Source organism: Poecilia latipinna, unplaced genomic scaffold, assembly GCF_001443285.1.
Source record: "Poecilia latipinna isolate Pla-1442-1.1 unplaced genomic scaffold, P_latipinna-1.0 Scaffold543, whole genome shotgun sequence".
NCBI classification, from domain to species: Eukaryota; Metazoa; Chordata; class Actinopteri; order Cyprinodontiformes; family Poeciliidae; genus Poecilia; species Poecilia latipinna.
The window spans coordinates 121,418-142,414 of NW_015113159.1; the positions used below are offsets into that span (position 1 = coordinate 121,418).

The 20,997-nt window shown below is 43.0% G+C and overlaps 1 long non-coding RNA gene across 1 annotated transcript; it reads right to left on the bottom strand.

Annotated features, from left to right (window-relative positions):
* Window positions 1-315: 315 nt before the first annotated feature.
* On the bottom strand, window positions 316-20,839 carry LOC106952852 (uncharacterized). The gene is made up of 3 exons (XR_001426064.1): window positions 20,825-20,839; window positions 16,096-16,097; window positions 316-389 (listed from the first exon to the last, which is right to left on the bottom strand). It is a non-coding gene; the product is annotated as an uncharacterized LOC106952852 (long non-coding RNA).
* Window positions 20,840-20,997: the final 158 nt, after the last annotated feature.

Consider the following 20,997-nt stretch of genomic DNA (forward strand, 5'->3'; position numbering starts at 1 on the left):
CGCTACCTGTTAGCTTAGCTAAAATGCTAAGCTAACAGGTAGCGTATTAGTGGCAGTGTTCCCGTCAGAAGAAATGAAGGATGAATGCTTCGGTATTTTACTTATTTAAATCTTTTCTTCCAGCAGAGTAAATGTTTCCTGGAGACTCTGATGTGAGAGAACATGGATTCTGTCCTGCTGCTCCAGCTGACCCGGTTCTGAATGGAAAACCGGATAAACAAACACCTGCAGCGGTTCTGGTTTTTCAGTCTGAACGGATCCAGAGTATCAGATCCTATCAGAGCGTCACGGAGGAGCAGAGAGGTGGAGTTTTTATCCAGAAAGAAGCCATTTTTCCAGAACCCCTGGAAACTGGAATGGGTTCAGGTTTCGGCCCGGTTCTGTTCTGCCTCAGAACCAGACGCGTTCAGCCTCTGGATCTTTTCTGAGCCTCTCAGTTGTGTCTTCTGTCGCCACCGCAGCAGCTTTTCTTGACACCAGCCTGGTTTGTCCTTGAAACGAGGCGCTGGGCTCATCAGCTGCTCTCCTGTCCCGGTTCGTCTCCATTACCGCCGCGCCGTTTAACGTAAACACAGCGGTTGCCATGGTGAGGCTGGCCCGGCCTTTTCTCTCCTACCAGCATCGTCATTATCAGGCACCTCAGCCATTAAACAGCCGTCTGCTTTCAGCTGCTGGCAGAACCTCACCGAACCGCCTCCTGGTACCAGTAACACTGCTGACGCTCTGGTTCTGCTGGTGTCGCTTTCAGCTTGATGCCAAACATGATCTGGATCACAGACTGCAATTCATAAATGGATTCAATGTTATTTTTTAATTAACTTTGATCAAAAGGTCCTGAAAAGTTTGGAGAATCATCCAAGAGTGAAAAATGAAAAACAAAAAGAAGTGGGATGGAAAATGTCTGAATTTACAGACTTATTCCTTATTTTATCTTATTATCCTAATTTTATTGTCTAAAATAAACAAAAGTGATTTTTGAATCAATCTATTTGCAGATTATCCGTATCTTTATTTATCACATCAACATTTCAGTTTTAGTCCAAGTTATTTTTTGTTGATAGTTTTGGTTCCCAGAACAACAGAACCGGCAGATAAACCCACATTTAAAGACTAAAAGTTTTGATTCTACATCCTGTTGGGTCAGAGGTCCAAACCGGAAATGAGGTTCTAATGCTAGAAAACTGTTTTTCTGAATTTTGTTGGAATAGATCTGAAAAAAACGTGAACTAGCCCTTTATTGCACAAAGACGTGAGAATAAAACTTCAGTGTTGTGTTTCATGATTGCTTCAGTTAATAAAACCTAAAACAGATAAAGGTTTGATTCGCAAATATACTGTAAAAAAAAAAAAAAAAAAAAAAAGGGGGGAAAATTTCCTCTGTTCTTCTTTTAATTCTTCAGCAGTGGCTTTAATTTTTAGATTATTTCTGGTTCCTTGTTTAGCTTTTGGTCTCTGTAGCGTTTATTCATCAGAATCACCTGGAAACAGGCAGCTGGTTTTCATCCACCAAACTCTGGAGCGGTTTGAACGCATGTGAACGCCAAGCGGATAAATACAACCAAAGCTAACATGCTAGCCTAGCGCTAGCAGCAGAAATGGCTCCTGGTCTTTAGCCTAAAGAGAAATCCTCCATCTGACGCCTCCATCTTGTTTCCACCCTGTGAAGAAGGAAGTTGCTCTCAGTGTCTTCAAAGGTTTTTTGTCGTTTCCTTCAGTGGTTCTTGGTGCAGCGCCCCCACAGGCCAGGAGGGGAACAGGTTGGTTGGACTCAGAGCCACAGCAGGTGGAAGTGGAGCAGATGTTCTGGTTCCAGTAGAACCGGGTCGACCGGACTGAAGGAGGAAAGAAAAACAGTCTCAGAGAAGCAGAACCTTTCCCCTCTCATCTCATCAGTGCAGGTCTTGTTGGAGGTCCCGGCTGGAAGAAAACAACAGAACCAAAGGGCATGACTGAGACCTTAGGGTTCCCAAACCAAACTGTCTTTTATACAACCGGACCTCAGAGTTCTGCTCATGAACTCCAGAACCAGAATCAGAGGCCAACCCACTGCGGGAACAAGCTTTGAGTCCAGAATGGAGCAACAGCTGCGTTAGTGACACACAGACCAGAAACTCTTCAGTAGAGTTTGGATGTGATGCGTTCACTGACTTCATCACTTCATTAGCATCGTTCTCAGACGTTGTTTAGATTCACGCCTGACTTCTTCTGCTGCTGAATTATGACGCATGTCTCACATCAGCGACTGAAAGGTCAGAATAAATGCGATCAGACGCGTTGAAAACTGTCCAGTTCAGACTGGTTCCATATTTGAAACAGATCGGATTCATTTTAGGGTGAAACGATCAGAATTTGGCTATTTTCAGATTGTCGTGAAAAAGTCCCATTCAGACTAAAAGGATTGGTGTCGTTGTGAAAGTGCATGTTGTTATTAATATCTAAACCTGTCACAATTAGCAGCTAATCAACTAATCAATTCAAACCAGCTCAATAATTTCCATTTCCATGATTTATCGTTTTCAGCTTCATAATTAATTTTATTTGTTGTTTTATTTAATTTAGACATTTAAAATGTCGTCCGGTTCCAGTGATAAATGTTTATTAAAAGTATTACTACCCATTATTAATATTATATTACTGGAAAATGGTCTCAAAACAACAACATTATTGTTTATTGTAATGACGTCATGGTCCGGAGGGTTTGGACCCCAAAAGGTCACGGAGAGCTTCCTGCGGTCGTTCTCCTCCTTAAAGCTGCAGGAACCTTTAAAACAGAAAACAGGCAATAAATGTGAGTGAAAGCCCAAATGAAGCTGATGATGTTCCGCCGGCCGTCCTGGACCGGACCTCCGCTCCGCCTGTCCTGGTTGTCCGGTCCGCGTCTGCCCGGTTGCATCACGTTCATCAGCATCTGTTTGTAATTTCGGCCTGCAGCCACCAATCACATGGAGATGCGTTGGCACGGAAACGCTGGCAGTTGCTGCCTCTACCTTCACGTTTTCTCCTCCACCTTCCCCTCTGCTGCGCCGCGCCAAGCCTGCGCCCAGAATAGCTTAATGAGGAGCTTTAAAATGTTTTATTATAACACAAACTGGCAGAGAGGCGAGGCCACGGCGCCCCCACCTCAGCGCCAACCCGCCGCTCCGCCGCAGCGTCAGAGGGGTTATGATTTACCCCGATGCATGATACATACATGCACGAAGCGCACAAACATAATCACAAACACGTCTGCGCAATCAGGCGTCCTCAAGGGGCGCTGATTTACTACGTGGGACTATTTTATTAATTTAATTACACATTTACAATCGTTTCCCTCAGAGGAAAAGAGGGAGAAAAGTGCTGCCTATGTGCTTTTTGCAGAGGCGGCCAATCTTGTTTTATTTTATTGAGCAGAGAAAATATGTTGTTTTATTTTACGAGTGGCCTGAAGGGTTCCCTAATGTGTCAGAAACACAAAGGGTGTGTCGTGCAGAGCAGGGATCTTTAACGCTCTTTGTTTGTTACAGTTCTTCTCTTTAAATGCTGAGGGAAACCACCGCAAACCATAAAACAAATTAAGACTTTTTCCCCAAGATTCAACTTTAATTGCAGTTTTTTTAAATAATGCAGACAACATTCAGTAAAACAGTAACGGAGTTATGACCTGGTTGTTGGTAAAAGCTGATTTTCAGATGCTGAATGAAGCTGGGAGGATCAAACAGCCTGCAGCCGGTTCAGCAGAAACGGGATTTGGTGCTGCAGCAGCAGAAGATGTTGCAGCAGCAGGTGAAGCATCCAGATTCACAGAGGATGATGATGATGATGATGATGATGATGAGCAGGTAACAGAAACACCTGACTGAACGCAGGACCTTCTTTCTGAAAGCCGTTGGTTCTACCAGCAGATTTATTTAGTGTTTATAAATTATTCATGTTTAGTTTAGTCAGATGCAATATTATTAGTTTTATGTGTTTTCCGTTTTATAGCATAACTAATGTTACCTTCAGTTATTATTAAAATGCTGTATTGAAAGAAATTTGACGTTGTAATTTAAGGCCTTAAATTTTGCCTCTGTCCCTTTAAGATTTGATTTTTGAAACATTATAAATTAAACATTAATCAACATTTTTAAGTGTAACAGCTGCTCTGCATTGACTGCTTCTATAACTTTATATTTCTGTGTTTTTATGAGTGAACTGCCTTGATCTGAAATGTCCTACTCAAATAAACTTGATTAAAACTCCTGCTCTTTCTGAAGCTCCGCCTCCAGCAAGTCGTCCCAAAATGGCTCCTCTATTAAACCCTTAATGTTTTCATTGAGTTTTGCTCCTATAATGAGCTCAGCAGCTGTTTGCTAATTGCTGCTGGCTAGTCTGAAGGAGCTGAGAGGGGGAGGAGCTGCTCCTCGGGGGCGGGGCTAGGTCCACCCAGGCGTTTTAACAGCTGAATGGTTGCCGTCCCAGTCTGGTCTGGTCAGTCCAGATTGGGCCCGATCCGTCCTGGTCCAGTCCGTCCCAGTCGGGCCTGGTCCGGTCCAGTTCACTCCGTCCTGGTCCAGTCCAGTCCGGTCCGTCATGCTCTGCGGTGAAAACGCGGCTCAGCTGCCGGAGCTCATTCCTCAGGTTGCCACCTGACGACGCCTCGGCCTCCAGTCGGCTCATCCAGCGCCGCCTGCTATTCGGACCCGCCAAGAATACACACAGAACTTTAACTGAGAAGAAAACTTTATTCGTATTGATACGAGTGCTGTGAATGCAGAGCCACCAGTCCCAGCCAATCAGCGACAGGTCCTCAGGTGAAGGTTGGCCTCTGCAGAGCCAATCAGAAACCGCCTGAGGTTTTCCTCTCAGCACAGCGGCTGCAGCAGACTGACACCCAAACAAACAGAACAATGACAGCAACAGCTGCTCCTGTTAGCATCAACACCTGTCTGCGCTGCCGAGCCCTGCGGCGGAGCGAGACGCTGCCCTGCAGCAGCTCTTCCTGCGGGATGACGAACTTCCGGCCTGCAGCGGCGAATCACAACACAGACCTGGACTAATGGAAGCAGACATGAAGGAGAAACCCACTGCAGCGAGGAACACACACACACACACACACACACACACACACACACACACACACACACACACACACACACACACCTCCACTTTGATTTGATAAACAGAAACTTTCTGAACCACCTGATCAGAACCCGTCCATTATTATGACTCAGCTGCTTTCCATCCAGCCTGAGAGCCGTTTGGAAAACAAACCAACATGCTTGTTTTATTAAATCTGTAATGAGGTGAATTTATCGCCCGGGCCGCCCTCTCTGTCAGGCGGAGTGAGAAATAATGTGAGACGGAGACGTGAGAGTCCCTGCAGCCGCATCCTGGCTGCTTCTCTTTCATGGGAGACAAAAGCCAGCATCACACCTCATCCATCCACCCAGATGCTGGAGCTGACGCTCCACCAAACGCAGGAAAAATCCTCATTTGCCTTCAGAAAGCGGCTGATTTCCAGCCAAACAACTCCTGCAGCTTTTCCTGCAGCTTCAAAGCAGCAGCAGCGTTTATCTTTTAAAGACTGCAGGAACCTTTTAATGGATCAGGAACGGAGGCCGGTCCGGTTCACATGAACTGTGGTTCAGCGATGAAACAGAGAAATATTCAGATCTTAAAGGCCAAAGTAAGAAATAATCTGGATAAGAAGTAACTCCACATTCTGTACCTTCAATAATTCAAGCATGTCGTTTTACAGAATGCTGGGAAATGAACATAAATCAACTTTACAACCATTAAAGCCTTAAAAAAAGAGCTGCTAGTGTTCGTACACACATGCTGCTCCTTTAGGTCTACGTTACTAAAACTGTGAAATATCAAACTGTGTGAAATAAACATCTTAAGGAAATGTTTTATGATCTATGAAAAGATTTTATATCATGGAACAAAGTGAATATGGAACTAAAACAATGCCCAAACTTCAATCAGTTTGACAATAAATTCAAATCTATATTAATCACAATGTATGAAGGGATTAATACAAATATGTGTTAGAGTAATTTCTTCATTCCTTCTGATTCTATTACCATTATTAGTAATTATTGTTGTTGTTTTATTGGTTTTGTACATTTGATTTGTCATATAACTCAGATTATGTAAGTGTATATGATGTATATAGAGATTATTTTAATGCTGTATTAACATGATTACTTTTATTATTATTATTTTGTTATGGTTTAGTAAATTTTCTCACCTGTTGTGAGAGTCACTTTGTGATCATTTTGTTTCTGTATATTATATTAAATCATGTCAGAAGGTGTCTGACTGTCCATGAAACCTCCAACAGGAAACCGACTTTAACTCTTTAACAGCATCTGTAGTTTTATCTGCTGAACTGGTTTGTGGATGTTTGCAGACATCTGCACATCCTCAGGCTCCGCAGGGTCAGACACCAAACATGAAACGTTCTGTAAAAACAGTCATGTTTTAAATGACCTCTGAGCAGACCATGACATGGAAGAGATGCTGTAACTCTGAGGAGCCTCAGTTTAATTACACAAACATTAAAAACCGTTTCTGTCAGATGTGACGGCACAATATGAAAACATGATACAACACATGAAATATTCTGAATGAGAATAATTCTGTCTCAACTGGTGAAGAAGATGAAGAACCAAAACATGAATGGCAACATTAAACAGTGAAGATTCATTTAACTTAAAGACTGACATGAACCCGAGTGTTCACCAACTAAACAGACGTAAAAACGAACAAAAATCCAGCAGGAAACATGGAGAAGGAGAAACACAATACAGGAGAACTGGTTCGGTGGAAAACATGAGAGAACTGAGACTACAGGAACAGCAAAGAAATAAAACCCGACATTTAAAGAAAACAGAACCTGATAACAGAAATAAAACTAAAACATAACAGGACTGAAGCACAGCCGTGATAATCAATGCAGAAACAGAAACAGGACAAGATAGACGAGGACAATGAACAGAGACGAGCATGAGAAACAGATGAGAGAAACAAGAAACTGATTTAAATAAAACATGAAACACACATGGACAATAACCCAGAGAAACAAAATAGATAAGAAAAACTACGAATAACAGAAACGTATGGGACATAAAACCTCATGATGAAACTCTGGTTTCTGCCTGCAGCTGATCTCTTCCTCTCCATGAAGCTGAGGCTCCACAGATTTATTTTAAATACGTGGAAAGCAACTTCTTAGAAATCAAAGAGGATTGAGTAGCTCTAGCTGTAGCAACAGATCTAATATAGGTAATCAGCGTTAACTAGCTTAACATGCTACACTGACATGGATTAACGGTTCGTCACGTCTTGTTTGGAAAAGACTGAGAAAAGTTTTATTGGGCTCTGACTGGCCGGATGTTTTTTTACATCTTTATTAGCAAACTTTGAAACACTGACATTGCACACAAACGTAAGACGAAAAGAAAAAATAAATAAATAAAATATGGTTGGATGTGCGGCGCTGCTCAGTGACGTCATCCGCTGCGCCGAATGACGAGCACAGGAGGAGAGGAAATGGAACTTCAAAATAAGAGCATGAATATAAACATCTAACTTTACAAAACAGTAAATTTATCCAGAAAAATTAATCTAGGGAAAGCTAAGTGCGCTAAACGTTGACAAAGTTATCAAAACTGCTAAAGAGATAGCTAAAATGAGCTCCTCTTTGGCAGATTAGCATAGTAAGTTTTATTTTGGACGCAGTTCTTCCTCCCATGCGGTTGGATGAATGAGGTGACCTGAAAACGTTTAGCTCATTAGCTGAAGCTAAAAGTCAGAGGTGAGCAGGGCTCCCAAAAACTATGCAAGTATAAGAGCAGAAATACTGCAACATATTTTTATTCGGTTAAAGTAAAAAGTATCTGTTCAGGAAATTACTCAAATAAGAGTGAAAAAGTATTTGGTAACAAGTTGACTGAAGCACTGAATAACTGATCAAATTATCAATCATTTAACGTAATCAGATGGACCAAAATATAAAGTTAAGTGGAAATGAAAATAATTCATAACAAAAAAAAAAAATCAGGCAAAATACATTTTTCCCAATCAGTGTCTTCCAATAAAAATCTTCTGAAACTTTAAGACAGACTGCAGGTGTGTGTCTGAGTTTTGGTTAAAACATGTTTGTTTTTCATTCAGTGGGTAGAAAATCCAGAAATGTTACTCTGGTCAGAGTAGAAACACTTCATAAAAAATACTCAAGTAAAAGTAAAAAATGCAGTCTAGTAAAAATACTCCTAAAAGTAAGTTTTTTTCAAAAAGTTACTCAAGTAAATGTAACTAGTTACTACCCCGCTCTGCCAGCAGTGGATTTGTCCCACAGTTTGCCTGGGAATGGGAGATGAAAATATGTCAGTGAGGTTTGTGACCTAAAGCGTGTCTGTTGTGGTGGAACCGGTTCTGAGGTCCGGCTCTGATCTGGATCCACGGTTCAGTTTGCATTATCCGGACTGAAACCACCACAGTTTGTTCCTCACCACATCTCCCCCTGTGGGGACGCAGCGGATCTGCTGCTCTAATGTCCCTCAGCGCGCCGCATCCTCATGAAAAACCTACAATGCCTGGCATGCTCGCAAAGCGCAGCAGCGTCCCGTCATTTCAGCAGAACAAAAGCGTTTAGCTGTCAAACAGCATCCATGTGGAGCCGAACAGAGAGGCTTTATTGTTCTGCCTCGCTCCTCCTCTGCGCCGCCGCCCCATCTTCCTGTTGTGCTGGCTTGGCAGCAAGAAGGGGATTTTTATTTTGGTTTCTCTGCTGGAGGTCAAAGTTCCTGAGGCTGTGGAATCAGAGCAGATATTGCCATGCTAACCCCCCTCTCTTCCCAGGAGAACAAACCGGCAACCTTTCTCATCTTCCTGTAGAAACTCCAGCAGATCGTCAGCGAGTCTGAAAGCACGCAACGCCGAGATGCAGAGGGGGCACACACGCTGCTGCGCTGCTGCAAACACAACATGGTGGCGTCTGGGTTCTTTAGAGGGATCCGTTTTATTCTGGTGGCTGCAGAACGCGTCTCACTGAAACACGCTCTGCAAACCACAACAACACAGCTTTTAACCAAACACCTGATTCACTGACAGATTCTCCCTCATCTGGAAAGAGATTTTTGTTTAAAACTAAAAAATGCCAGTTTCTAAAAATTATCAGGAGGAACTACATTCCTGGAGGACCTGAAGGGTGGAGACCGGGTGGTACAACCTGATGTAACGAGTTTATTCACACCAGCCCTGTTCAGTCCGCTTTAATCCAACTCCAGTCCGTTTGGCTAATCAACCTCTGACCTCTGACCTCTGCTCCTCCAAGCCTCGGTCTGGGTTCGGTTGTAGTGAACTCTGGTTCAGTTTGAATGTGAACGCCCAGCAGACCGGAGACCGCTCCAAAAGCAGGAAGTGGACTACAGTGAACTAAAGCTAACCTGTTAGCCTAGCGCTAGCAGCAGAAATGGCTCCTGGTCTTTAGCCAAAGACTAAAGAGAAATCCTCCAACCGCTAAAATCTGACGCCTCCATCTTGTTTCCATCTGGTGAAGAAGGAAGTTGCTCTCAGTGTCTTCAGAGGTTTTTGTGTCGTTTCCTTCAGTGGTTCTTGGTGCAGCGCCCCCACAGGCCAGGAGGGGAACAGGCTGCTCAGAGGGTTTGGTTTGGATTGGAAGATAGATGCATGGATTAGTGGATCTGTCTTGATCTCAGAGTTCAACTGGAGTGAGCTCAGTCCAGTTTCTGTAATAAACCCAGCTGTCTGATGCAGCCATGTTGTTCAGTCCAGCTGCACTGAGACTCTATTAGGCTCCATTGACACTGCAAGCGAATCTGACAAAATCTTTTTCACAGCAGTCTGAACGACACAATGCAGATATTTCCAAGACTTGCTGTGAGAACGTAGGCTGAGTTTTACGAACTGTCCTGAAGGTTCACCTTTCCCCAGCTGTGAAACTGTTAGCGTTAGCCCTGATGACGCGGCTGAACGCAGTGAAACGATGTTTTCATGTCTCCAGGTTTAAACGGCCGGTGAAATATTATGAAACCAATAAGAATAAAATGACTGAAACCACAGAGACTCAAAGCAAAGCAGTGTTTGTGTTCTGTGAGTGTGATGGAGCTCTTTAGGGGCCCGCTCCCATTACGCCATTATGCTAACCAAGCTGCCTGAGGACACGGCGACCTTGAGACGTTTCTGCTCCCAAACCGTCGCCGTGCTGCCGATGCACCAGGTGAACGCGGCGCTGCAGATGTTCATCAGCAGCAGACAGCAGAGGTGACGCCGCCTTGTTGTTGTTCAGCAGAGAGTTGAGTCATTAAGGGGGTTTTCAGGAGGCCGTTTTTACCCCCTGCTCCCCGGCCCGGCCCTTCAGCGGGAGTTAGGGGGTTTAATATTTTCCATGCTCTGTGTCCAGGACATTTACAGTTGGCGTCAGGGAGCGCTGTTGGTCTGAAGGGAGGCGCTTTGAAGTGTTGGCGGTTTTGCCACATCTGCAGGCAAGATGTGCGCTATGGAGTGGTGTGTGTGTGTGTGTGTGTGTGTGTGTGTGTGTGTGTGTGTGTGTGTGAGGGTGGAGAGGCGGTGCAGACCTGGAGGTGGAGAGTTTCTATCTGAGCTCCTAATGTCATGTGACAATGAACAACATCTCTTAACTCTTTCTGTGTCGGTTCTGCTGCGAGGTTTTGACGAATGTTTCTTAGTGTGTGTGTGTGTGTGTGTGTGTGTGTGTGTGTGTGTAGGAGGAGGAACTGGGACTTTCCCAGCATGTGCTGGTGGTGTTGTCCGGGAGGTGTCTCTCTCTCTCATGATGTTGATGAAGATTGCCGGCCTGATTAAACGCTCCAGCTCTGCAGCAGAGTCATTATTTTCAGATGGTTTCACACTTTCCAAATTTAGCCCAACGCCTGTAAAAGCCAGTCGAAACATCAACATTGTGGTTCGGCGCTGCGACCACAGATCAGGAGTAAATCCAGGGCGGTGCGCCTCGGTCTCCGTTAAACCTCCGACTGTCGGACGCACGGCGACCGTCTCCGTCTGCTCGTCTTCTGCAGGCGGAGAATTAGAGCTCATTACAGCGACATCGGTTTAATCAGGAGTTTATGGAGGACTGCAGTCCGCCGACGCTCGCCGCGCCCGCAACTCTTTTCACATTTCATGAGGCGGCGGCGCTGCCAGGCCAGGCAGTCGCTGCCGATCGGCTCTTATTTTCCACACGCTCAGGCCTCACCCTCGCCTGCTCCCAGACGCGGCCATTTGCAGCCATTATTAAAGTCATATTTCACAGCCTGGTTCATAAAACGGCTTCAGATTAGCGGGTTAGCTTGGAGTGAGCGGGTTCGTACCGGGCTCTGGGCCTTGGCTTCTGTTCACATGGCGGCAGATTTCCTTACGCCGTAAATACGGAGCTGATGGAGGCTGAAGGTGTGAGCGAGGCGCTGCTTCAGTGAAAAGCTGAAGTTTGTCAGGAAAAGTTCGAGGCTGCAGAGTTTTAATAGATCAAAATGTCTCTACTTTAAGAAACGAACCAACAGAAAGCAGCTTTAACGCAACACTTGTCTTGAGTCAGAGGTTGAAATTCATTAAATTAAATCAGACTTCTTAGTAATTCAGTTTTTCCTGTAGTTACTTTCGCTGTTGCCTTGCAGGGAAACGGTGGTGGGTTTGAATCCCAGGCTGAAGTTTTTCTGCATGCAGTTTGCACGTTTTCCTTGTGGATTCATGGATCCTCTCTCCATAAAAAACACGACTGTTACGGTAATTGGCCTCTCTAAGTTTGTAGGTATGAGTGTGTGTGTGTGTGTGTGTGTGTGTGTGTGTGTGTGTGGTTGAGTCATGTAATGCTGGACAGAAACGCAGACAGGAGCTCTGTGTTGCCATTTAAGGCATCAGTTTTACAGCCGGGATGTTAACTCGATAGTTTTCATTATGACATCGATTTGAATGCATTAAAAATTTTCAATTATATTTTTTTAAACAAACACATTTCTGGAACTTGTTTATTCACATGTTTCTGGTACGACCCTAAATCTGATGCACAAGTTGATCTGCAAAAAACACAAATAAACGACAAAACTGATTCTCTTGGCCCAAATCCAACATTTCACACAATTAAAAAAAAACAGATTTGATCCTCTTCCAGAAGTGGAAGTAAATCGTATCCAATAGTGTTCAAATCGTTGTCGCATTTTATCTGAGTTTTACATCGTTGATGTGAGACGAGCGTCATAATTCCAGACAGTAGTAATTAAAGCCAGACAGTAAATCTGGATGGAAACAGCAGCTGAAAATGATAACAATGACGAGATGAAAGCTGTCTGAGTCAGTGAACGCATCACGATGCAACCCCACCACACCTGGTCCGAGTCCACGTCCAAACACAACCGGGTCAGAACCGGGTCAGAAGCTGCAGTCAGTGCTCCACTAAAAGCTGTTGCTGTTAGCTGTTAGCTAGCCTGAAGCCCTGAATCTGATCAGAATATAGGTAGTGCTGCTCTGCTGTTGGAGCTGCTTCAGGCATCTGCTTTGCTCAGGCAGGTGAAACCTCATCTGTGCAAACAGAGTGTCTGCATAGCACGACATGAGAGTAATTAATGTTATTAAGATAGTTGCTGCAGCATTAAATATTCTGCCTTTTACTTCTGTCTTCTGATTATCTGGAATTTTGCGACGTATTTTGGACCAGACAGAAACTGCTGTCCTCTCAGAAACGTTTTGATCTTCTTCCTGTGAAGAGTGTCAGGAAAAGTCCTGATCCTTCAAATGAAATCCTGATTCATCCATCCAACTCCTTCACTTTTACACTCACCTGGTTTCCTGAGGGATTTTCTCTTTTTCTGGTAAATTAGCAAACAGCCAACGATCTGGAATTGGTTCTGTGGGTCGGTGTGATGGGCCGTCCCAGATGTCAGGGCTGGCATGTGGTTCCATGTTTCCATCAGATGATCAGTCAGTCCAACCCGCCCAGTAGGAAAGTCAGGCGTTTTTATGTGAAAAGGGTCTTGAACAAATCTGACTGGAGGTGTAAACAGAGAAAATAATAAAGAAACCTCATCAATCAAAGTCGACTGTGAAGTGTTAGAACTAATTTAAACCTGATCGTTAAATTCACAATTAGCGCCAGGTATTATTTTAGCTGCACTCAAATTACCTCCAAATCTCCTCCTGCCCCTGAACGCCACATGAGGAGCAAATTACTATTAGGTTTGACTAAAAATGCCGCCCATGTGAATCCAATAAAGCTCGCCCTCAGATCCTAACCGCCCGGGTGTTTCAATGTTTCCCTTGTATACAAGGCCAGCAACACGGCTGAACAATGTGTCCCTGCATCATAAACCTCCTCAGTGCGCTCTTTAAAGTTTACATCCTGTTTTCCTCAGAATGCAAACCGGTCGGGTTCGAGGAGGGAAGAGAAAACATTTGGAGTAGCTGCAGTGATCTGGGTTAAGAGAAGCGATTACCGTCTCTCCAAAAACACTGAACTGATTGTTCAAAGCTCCAAAACCTGCTCATGCTTTCCTAAAAGCGACATCTTGTGGTTTGGTGAATTAAGACTTCAAAATGAAAGAAATAAGAAGGAACAGAGGGAAACGTGAGATGTGACAGCTAATGATCGCCCACAGCCATCAGACTGTCAACCAGAGAAAAGTTATGAAACACAGAGGAGAATCCTGCAGTGTTGGGATGAAGAAAAGCAGATTTTCATCATTTCATATTCAAATTTACTCAGTTTCTGTTCCTGTGGACTCCACCTTCACTCTGGATAGAGACGCTGCTGCAACGTTGGTGGTTAAACTAAACCTGCTTCACATGAATTAAGATGAGCAGTGGAGGCCTTAGAACTGCCTGATGATGTTCATATATACAGCATATATATATATATATATATATATATATATATATATATATATATGCTGTAAAAGTTAGTTACTTTTATAGCACAAGTAACTAACTCAAGGTAGCATAGCTACTTGTGCTATAAAATGCAACAATGTGCCTGGAAAACACATGAAAACACATAAATTGATCATTTTTAGACTGTTTCAGATGTTAAAAGCAAAAGTTTGGATCACAATCTTTTGATTTAACAGGTTAATGGAATGAAATGAAACCCAATCCTGCACTCTGCACCTGAACCTGGCACTTCTCTTAATGGTTCCTCCTCCTCTTCCTCCTCCTCCTCCTCCTCTTCCTCCTGTCCCTCATTTAAAACTCACTCTGTCCTCGGCTCTGCTGGTTAACAGCAACAACGATTAACTCTTCAGCACATCTGTATTAAATACAATATAAAAATCAGCTAAAGAAAACTGCTAAACACAGCAAATGAATTAGTTGTATTTTTCTTGAGCTGTTAAAAATAAATATATGATTTAAATATATGATTAAAAACAGGACAACTATAGATGTCTACTCTCTATATCCAGACATTATTTCACCTAAAATTATGAACAGAAGAAAAATATGGTAGGATATTGGTAATATAGTGTAGTATGTATTTCTTGACACTTTGCTCTTTGTACTTCTGTCCAGGTTCAGTAACTCAGTTATATTCTCATTGTAACAACAAGCTGAACTCTCCAACATGCATGAAGAAAGAAATACTGCCAGGTCTCAGCCGTGCGTAAAATGATACCCAGCTTTATAAAAATAACACTCCAGCTGAACGTTTTTAGCACAAGTTCATCTCCAGATACGATGGCACAGATTTATGAGGAAAAATCTAAATATTAAACTGATACACCGACCCAAATGACGCAGCAATGACTTGATATTACTACACTATGCAGGTGCTCAGTCAGCGCTGCTGAAGAATCACTCGCCTCCACATTCTGAGCTGACTAACAGATTAGGTCGGCTGATGATTATCTGACCACTAGGAGGCACTGATGGAGCATCGAACTTTATTTGCTGACTTTGTGAATTTAACGATCAGGTTTAAATTAGTCCTAACACTTCACAGTCGACTTTGATTGAACTTTATTTGGCTGATCCTTAGACGAAGAAGAAGAAGAAAAAGAAGAAGAAGAACAAGAACAAGAAGAAGAACAAGAAGAAGAAGACACAATAAAAGTAGATTTTCATCCTACATCCTTACATTAATTGTGTTTCAAAGATATTAAGGAATTTCAGGATTCACAAAATACATTTTATTTCCTCGCACCGATTTTTGATGCTAAAATTTAAGAAGCTTTAATTTGAAAATAATTCGATTTTTAATGACTAAATTCATCTGTAGCTCTGAATCATACTGAAAAAACTCAAGAATATGAGGTTGGATGAAAACATCACTTAAGCAACACTTAATTGCCTCCCAAATAAAGTTACCACCCTCGCTCACACTGAACTCTTTACCGCCCCCTAGCTTTTGGAGTCTGCACTGCTGCTGCAGTTTATTACATTTTTCTAACTTTTACTCCAATTTCTACCCAATGTTTGATGTAAGATGCGGTGTCTCCATGTTGATTTCATTTTAAAAAGCAAATATTTCTACAAATTGAAACAGTTCTGGTGCATAGCTGCACACAGAACCATGCCAGATCTGATCCAGCAAATCTCGTTGCTGTAAAACGTCTTGTTGCGAGTAGATCAGCAGGACTCTGCAGCTTTCCTGTGCTGCTAAAAGCAAATCTGGCAGCAGAAGTTACTGGTTATCCCTGCTTCACCGAACACACCTCCAGGGATTCAGAAACAGATGTTTTACATGACATACATAGCTGTCTAAAACTAGACCTGAGCCAGCCCTGAACTAGAATTGAACCTGAACTAGAAACAATTTGACCAAATGACAAAAAAAACAAACAAACAAACAAACAAAAAACAATACGAAAAAACAAATCTGAGTCTGGAAAACTAAACTCTCGGATTTAATGTGAAACATTTATTTTTTGGATTAAAAGCCAGTTAGAGCAGCTTTTTTATTGACAATTACCAAATTATGCTGTGGTTGTTTTGTTGGAACATTCATTTTTCAGAACTGGTTGTAAATTAGGAAGCATTTTGCAGTTTTTCTCATGTGTCGTTTAATAAAATAACCCAGTTACAGGAGCTGGCTGCACACACTTCCCCCCCAAACACCACAACACTTCACTGGGATCCACAAAATGTAGCCGAATAATAAACTGCTGGCATCAAACCTCCACTTATTATGCCGGCCGAACCCCCGCCGGCAAGAAATGAGCTCTGCCTCCCGAGATCAAGAGGCAGGAAATACCTGCAGCCGAAAGGCCGAGGCGCTCCGGTCCCTGCAGATTTACTGCAGAGGCTAATGGCTCCGAGCGGGGCCCTTTCCCCTGGCCTCCTCCTCATGAATACATCACATGTCACTCACAGAGGGCCCAGACACACACACACACACACACACACACACACACACACACACACACACACACACACATTCCTGTCTCACCATCCCTGTATGGACTTGCATTGACTTCCATTAATTTCTGTAACAAAACCCTGACCTTTTCCCTAAAACTAGCCACCTCGTGTATATACCTATCCCTACCACAAAAGTTGTGTTTTTACATTGTGTGGACATAGTAAAATGTCCGCATAACAAATAATGCCCACACAATATTGGCAAAACATAGGATCTTATTTTAAGTAAATAATATTTAAATATTGATTTTAAAAGTACAAGTTCCACTTATGGTATTACATTTTTCCTATGTAAAGTTATGTTTTTACATTGTGTGGACATGGCAAAATAAGCTTAAAACAAGTAATGTCAACACAGTGCTGGTCGTTAGCTTTTTGGCAAAGCATTGTGAGTAAATAATTAATAAATATTGATTAAAAAAAGTACTTCTTCCACTTATAAGTAGACGTTTTCCCAGGTAAAGTTATGTTTTAGAAATCCTATACAACATGTCTGGTTGTACAGTGTGTGGTGTGGAGCCACACGGCAAAGCCAACACAACAGATTTCACTCACCAACATCCAGACGGCAGACGGCAAATCTCGCAAAGCCTCTCGAGATCAACCGTGAGTTCAGAGTACGAAGAAGAAGCGATGGCGACTGAGACAAAACGATGCTGAGACGTCTCCTTTCCGGTGACGGTGTTAGAAACAAGGCGTTTGGCATTCCTGTTGGTTTTGGTAAGTATTTGCCATACAGCGCGGGGCATTCTGGGTAAATTCAACCAAAACAAACATGCCAGTCTAGTGCTAGCAGGAGGAATGGCTCGAGGTCTTTAAGCAAAAAACCATCCTGCAACCAAATCTGATGCCTCCATTTTTGCCCAGCCCCTCTGTGCGTGTGGATTAACTCGGAGTGCACTTAAGGCTTCGACTGCGTAGATTATAAACGGGCAAAATGTGAGAATTGGGACAGCACGCCCCTGTGTTGTAACTTTGACATCCAAAATGGCGGGACTACTCACTGTTTAGGTGTATGTGCTACTAAAAAAGTACAACTACAATAAAAAATATTTTAAATGTACAGTAAAGGTATTTTTGCTTTCCTACATCATTGCTGGAGATATTTGGCTGTTCAAGTGCATTTTGTTATGACTTGTTGAATACAGAAAATTCAATGTAATCACACACGTTCAGTGAAACAAAATTATTTCAATACTTTACTTTTGAAAACTGATTTTATTCATAAAGGAACATTTTCTCCATCTGTTTGCTTCCCGTGGAGAAAACAACCCGAGGTGATCTTGTCTAAACATGAGCAGAACCAGTTCTGTGATGAGATAAAACCCTCTCAGGTTTGTTTTGGATATTTATTGGGATCCAAATGTGCGGCATCAGACTCAGCTGAAGTGAAAACATAAATTTATGAACTCGCTCTGTGTCTGTGTGGAAATCTCCTCTGATACCATGATTTATATCATGATACATGATATATGTTATAAGGATATAACATATATCATGTTATATCCTTATAACATGATATAAATGATACCATGTTATCAGCAGTGCGGATAACGTCTGCGCTCCTTAAATGAGACGCAGAAAGAAAAAGGAGCAGCGATGACGATCAACAGCCTTCTTCACTAGAACGCTGCTGGGAATCGCTGGATTCTTGGAAAGCTGAAGGACACAGTGGGAATAAACAGATTCAGAACGACCCAGAGACAGAGAGGAGAGCACAGAGACAGTCAGGACTTAAAAAATCTTCACGTTTTCCTCAAGAAGTGCAGAGGAACAGCCCAAGTTCCGGACTTTGACTGGGCCACTGTAACAGCTTGGTTATGGATTAAAGCCTCAGCTGCTGAGCAGATGTTCATACTTTGACTTAAGGTTCTCTGGAGGAGGAGCTCATGCAGCTGCAAATCAGTCCCACATCATCATCTCTCCACCACCGTGCCTCACAGTCAGAATGCTGATCTTTACTTGTCTCCAAACACGGTTCTGCTTCTCTTCGTTCGGGTCAAACATCTCCACGTTGGTCTCATCCAGCCCGACCACCGGGCCTCAGGGCCTCCAGATGGGAAGGATTTCCTCCGCCTTGTGTTGTGGTGAGCGGATTATCCGTCAGCCGCTGCTCAGCGGGAAGGTTGGAGTTTGAAATCCAAGTTTTTCTTCTTTTCTTCGGTTTTCATTTTTCATGCGGGGCCTGCTTGAACGTTGGTGTGAGCTGCATCGCCATACGTCATGGTTTTTATTCAGCTCGCAGATTAAAACCTCCGCAGTCAGCAGCACCTGATCCCGGCTCAAAGCTGCGCTCACTGGATGAAATATTACATGTTCAGAACCGAACCGGGTCAGGGGAAAGAAAGTCTGTAACGAATCCCTGCCTGGAGGCCTGAGCGGAGCTGAGGCGCAGAAAAGCACTTTGAGAGGCTTGACGACACGCTGGGAGAAAGAAGAGGCAGCCAGCTCATCATCATCTGATCTATTTCTCTGCACTGACATGATTTACTGTGAGAACTGAGGAGAAAGCGGATCCTCCAGCGGATCCTCCAGCGGATCCTCCAGCGGATCCTCCGGGAAAACGCCGCTGCTCTCCTCGCTGGAAGCTCCCGGCTCTGGAGTCGGACCGACCGAGTTCCTCCTCTCTCCAGATCCCAGAGAGGATCCAGCTGATCCCCCGCTGCTTTCTCCCGGAGGTGTTTGCTGTCGCCACGGGACGCAGCGAGCCGCAACACGGAGGCAGGCCGTCGGCCTGCAGGGCTGCTAGCGGCCTCTAGAGGCCGAGCGGGGCATTACAACCTGAGACCTCAATGCAACGACAGAGCTTTACAGGAAAGGCCTCAATAAAATGAAAATAGACAAATAATTTCTAAATGCATCATGAAATAATACATTTATCTAAAATATTCTATATTAATATGATAATATAATATTAATATAATTATAGTATATATATACATAAAATATGTGATTATATACATATGTGCGTGTCATAAAATAAATAGCATCATAGACATGACAAATTATAATACAAATGACAAATAAATGTATAATAAAATACCAAATATTTACATAATAATAAAATGAATTTAAAGGTTTTCAATAAAAAGACTTAAATAAAATGTATGTTAATTTTTTAAAAATTATTTAGAATATGCAGATGATGCCTGTCTTCCTACTTATCTTAAAATAACATACTTTTCATAATATTGAATAGAACGTAGGAAGCACAAAAATTTTAGAACATAATGAAAGAAAAGATGCAAATGGAAATAATCCACTGATGACTAAAACTGGTAAAACTTATTTGTATTTTAAGTTTTTCTTTTAAAACAAATTTATTCCCAAACTAGCAGCAAATTGCATGGTCTTGTCCAATCAGGTCGTTTAGAAGTCGGAATTAAAACGCAGTGGGCCGAGAGGAGCAGCTTCATCGCTGCTGTTGGCAGATGCAGTTTATGCGTCAGATGTACAGACGTACCAGAAACACGCAAATACAAAAGTTCCGGCCGGAACCTTCGTATGTAGAAAAGAAAAGTGCGACTAGTTGCCTTAAAAATTAAATTGATGTAATTATTTAATCAAAATTAAAGTCCCGGCCCTAAATAATAATGATGCTAAATGTCCAAATAATCCTGGCAGTGTGTTAAAACACACTCTGGTCAGTAGAGCAGTCGTCTGAAAATGTAAAGGTTGTGGGTTCGATTCTGGCTTCTCCTCTGATGTTGATGTACATTTCATAGAGATGAGAAACTGAGAACAGAACTTTTTCATTCTGTGCCGTGACAACAAAATGAGGACGTTATATCTAACACACTCAGTAAAGAAGAGTTATCCTGTTAAAGCACCAGGATCTGCTGACAGTTCCTGGGATTCCAAGCAAAGCAGATGAAGCCAAACAGTTTTTCTCAACAGTGTCATTGAAGGAAAGCAGTCATTTGTAATTTGCAGCTTTGGATATTATGTTTTATTATATTTTCATTGGGACAGTCGGCGTTTCATGTGCGAGCCGAAGCGTTCCCAGACACAAACTCTGCATTTGATACGCCCGGTGTGGGTTTGAAAGGCTGTGCGCCGCTGGCGTGACGGGACAAATTAGTGTTACTGCAGCTAATGTATTCAAGCGGCTGCAGGCCGCGCTGAGCTCCATTAGAAACGATAGCTCTGACTGTCAGCGACGCTAACCGCTCCTGAAAAGGTGACGGCACATTTGGCTGCCATTAGCCGCCGCAGCTACAAGTTTAACTTTGGGCCATTTTGATCTTTAATTCATGCTGGATGTGGAAACGCAGGGAGGGTCATCTCACGCCAGGCAGCCGGGCCTCACAGGAGCGGGATGGATGTCCTCTGGACGGGTTTCATCCAGACAGAACCTGACAGAACCTGAAGACAAGCCAGCCCTGATATATGAAAACAGGCTCTGTTTGTTCAAACCGGGCCGGTATCTGATCCACCTCAGGCTCCAGCTGAAAACCATTAAACCAAAAACAATCTGCTGCCTCTGCTGTTTAGAAAAACACAATAATCCTGAGGAGAATTAGTCCCAGGAGAGGACAAGGTCTTCCTCATCCCGCAGGTCGCCCACCAGGGGTTTATGCTTAACTGTAAATAATTTGTTGCTTTTAATGATTTATTTAAACGGCTCTTCTTCCAGAGTGGAAA